Here is a 3,430-nt window from a genome sequence, read left to right on the forward strand (position 1 = left end):
AGAAACTATGTTGCAAATATAGAAGCTAAACAAAACTCCAGAAACCAGTCTTTCAGCCAGCCGGGATCTCAGAGCTAGAGTTATACATTGTTTCGATTATAGTAGCGGAAGCCTCAGAGCTAGAGCCAGAGCTAAAGCTGGCCCAGAATAAAAAAGAAAAAAAAAAGAAAAAAAGGAGTGGTTGGGAGCTTCAGTCAATTGCCAGCCTGAAAGCAGCCCTCAGCTCCTCACCCAGATTGGCCAGGCACCCCAGTGGGGACCTCCACCCTGATCCAGGACACCCTTCAGGGCAAACCAGCCGGCCCCCAGGCCTCTATCCTATATAGTAAAAGGGTAATATGCCTCTCAGCACCGGGATCAGCGGAGCCGTGAGGCCTCCTGGCACCGGATCAGCGTGACAGGGGGCAGCGCCCAAACCCCCTGATCGCCCTGCGGCTCTGTGTGTGACAGGGTGCGGCGCCCCAACCCCCCACCCCCACAGGCCCTGCTCTGTGTGTGATGGGGTAGAGCCATAACCTCCCCATTGGCCCTGCCCTGAGTGTGACAGTGGCGGCGCCCCAACCCCCTGATCGGCCCTGCTCTGTGTGTGACAGGGTGCGGCGCCCCAACTCGCCCCCCCCCCCACAGGCCCTGCTCTGTGTGTGACGGGGTAGAGCCATAACCTCCCCATCGGCCCTGCCCTGAGTGTGACAGTGGCGGCACCCCAACCCCCTGATCGGCCCTGCTCTGTGGGTGATAGAGGGCAGCGCCCCAACTCCCCTATCGGCCCTACTCTGTGAGTGACAGGGGGAGCTCCTCAACCCCCTGATGGGCCCTGCTCTGTGCATGACAGGGGGGAGCTCCTCAACCCCCTGATGGGCCCTGCTCTGTGCATGACAGGGGGCAACGCCCCAACCCCCTGATCGGCCCTGCTCTGTGCGTGACAGGGGGTGACGCCGCAACTTCCCTATCGACCCTGCCTTGAGTGTGACAGGGGACGGTGCCCCAACCCCCCAATCGGCTGTACCTTGAGCGTGACTAGGGGTGGCATCGCAACCTCCCGATCCGCCCTGCTCTGTGCATGACAGGGGGCAGTGCCCCAACTCCCCAATCGGCCCTGCTCTGAGCCCGACCATGGGCTGCACCTAGGGATTGGGCCTGCCCTCTGCCACCCGGGAGCAGGCCTAAGCCAGCAGGTCATTATCTCCTGAGGGGTCCCAGACTGCGAGAGGGCACAGGACGGGCTGAGGAACCCCCCTACCCCCCCGAGTGCACAAATTTTTGTGCACCGGGCCCCTAGTATATATATAAAAAGAGATAATACGCAAATTTTCCGGGATGCCATAACATCACAACCGCTCAGGAGGAGGCTGTGCGTGCAGGTGGGTGGGAGGAGACTGCGTGGGAGGTGAGGCAAGCCACAGATGCCTCGGTGGCTTGAGCAGGTCCAGAGCGGAGACAGGGGGGCCTGCCAGTGTCGGCCGCAGTGGCTTGAGCAGACCCAGAGTGGAGAGAGACAGGGGGGCCTGCCAGCCGCTGTGCACCAGCAGTCCCACCTCTGCGCGTGAGCTGCAGAGGAAACACCTTTTCTGACTGCTCATTGGCTAAGCTCCCTGTACACCACTCGCAGTGTTCTTGGTAACTTGGGTAATAAGAGTCCAAGAAAGGTGATCTAGGGTTTTTCCACCTCACTCCTGGAGGAAAAAACAAAGGTCTGCGACTGGAGGGGCTAAGAAATGTCATATTCTGCCCTTGCCGGTTTGGCTCAGTGGATAGAGTGTTGGCCTACGACAGCAGGGTCCAGGTTTGATTCTGATCAAAGGCATGTACCTACGTTGCAGGCTCCTCCCTGGCCGGGGCCCAGGTAAGGGCTCATGCAGGAAGCAACCAATCGAAGTGTCCCTCTCACATTGATGTTTCTATCTTTCCCTCTTTCTTCCATGCTCTCTAAAAATCAATGGAAAGAGAAACCAAGATGGCGGCATAGGTAAACACCGGAAATCGCTGCCTTGCACAACCACTTCAAAAATACAACTAAAAGACAAAATGGGAGAACCAAGATGGTGGCGTAATGTACAGACCTGTGCGTGCTGCCTCCCACAACAACATCGAGACTACCAACTATAAGACAAACAGCTATCATTCAGAACCATGGGAAAGCTGGCCCAGTGGAAGCTCTACAACTGGAAGGAAAGAAAGAAGAGCATTGAGACTGAGTAGGTTGTGCAGAGGCTCCAAGAATGGAGGTACGAAGTCGCGCGCCAGGCAGCCTGCAACTGGATGCGCGGTTTTTTTCAATCGGAAGGGGCTGCAGACTCTCGAGTCCACTGAGCTTGTTTGGGGTGGGATTCTGAGGTCCCAGACCCCTACGGGGAGAGGCAGGATGGCCTTGCAATGGGGTGGAGAGCGAGGGTGGCTGTCCCGTGGAGCTGCTCGCCGGCACTCGGGGACGCGGAGACGCGGAGTCACGGAGAGGCAAGGAGTCGCGGAGATGCCATTGCCCCTTGCTCTGCCCTGGTGATTCCTGGAGACCCCGCCCTACTCAATTTACATCCCCACCCAAGCTGTGCCAGTGGCACAAAAGGAACCACCTGCGCTTTTGCAGCCCAACCCAGCAGACTGCAGATTTCAACTCCTCGCATACATAAGGGACACACTCAAGAAGCAGAATCAGGTTTGGAGGAAGCTGGAGCCAGACCCAGCTGGGCCGGCGACGTGGAATCACTGTACCAGCAAACGCACAAACTGGTCCACCAGATCCAGTCTCACATGGGATGCTGGGAGACGGCAGACAAGCAGTCTGTGCACTTAGTAGAAAATGAAATCCAAGCAAGCATACCAGATATTCAGCCACCAAGAATGCCTAGAGATTTTGTCCAGCAAGGAGCCACCCAACAAAAGGCAGGATGACAAACTTCATGTTGCTAAGACGGCCCCCATGAGGCTGAGACGGGCCCCCATGAGGCTGAGACAGCCCCCATGAGGCTGAGATGGCCCCTGTGAGGCTGGGACGGCCCCTGTGAGACTGAGACGGACCCTGGGAAGCCGAGAAAAATACCACATAATCTCACTCATTTATGGATAATAAGGACCATTAAAGACTGATGAACAAAAATGGATACAGAGGCAGAGCAGCATTGAGCAGACTGTCAAACTACAGTGGGAAGCCTGGGGAGGTGGGGGGGGGTAGGAGATCAACCGAAGGACTTGTATGCATGCATATAAGAATAACCAATGGACACAAAGACACTTGGGGGGTGGGGAGGCCGGGGAATGTCAAGGGGGGAAAAAAGGAGACATGTGTAATACTCTTTGTATACTTTAAGAAATAAAACAAATTAAATTTTAAAAAAAGACTCTGAATAAGTCTCCACTTTATGGAGTCCCTTTTCTCAATTCTAATTGTGAGTGGAAATAATATAAGAAATTACTCTGGCCATAGAAACATTGT

This window comes from Myotis lucifugus, unplaced genomic scaffold (assembly GCF_000147115.1).
Source record: "Myotis lucifugus unplaced genomic scaffold, Myoluc2.0 scaffold_12, whole genome shotgun sequence".
Classification (NCBI taxonomy): Eukaryota; Metazoa; Chordata; class Mammalia; order Chiroptera; family Vespertilionidae; genus Myotis; species Myotis lucifugus.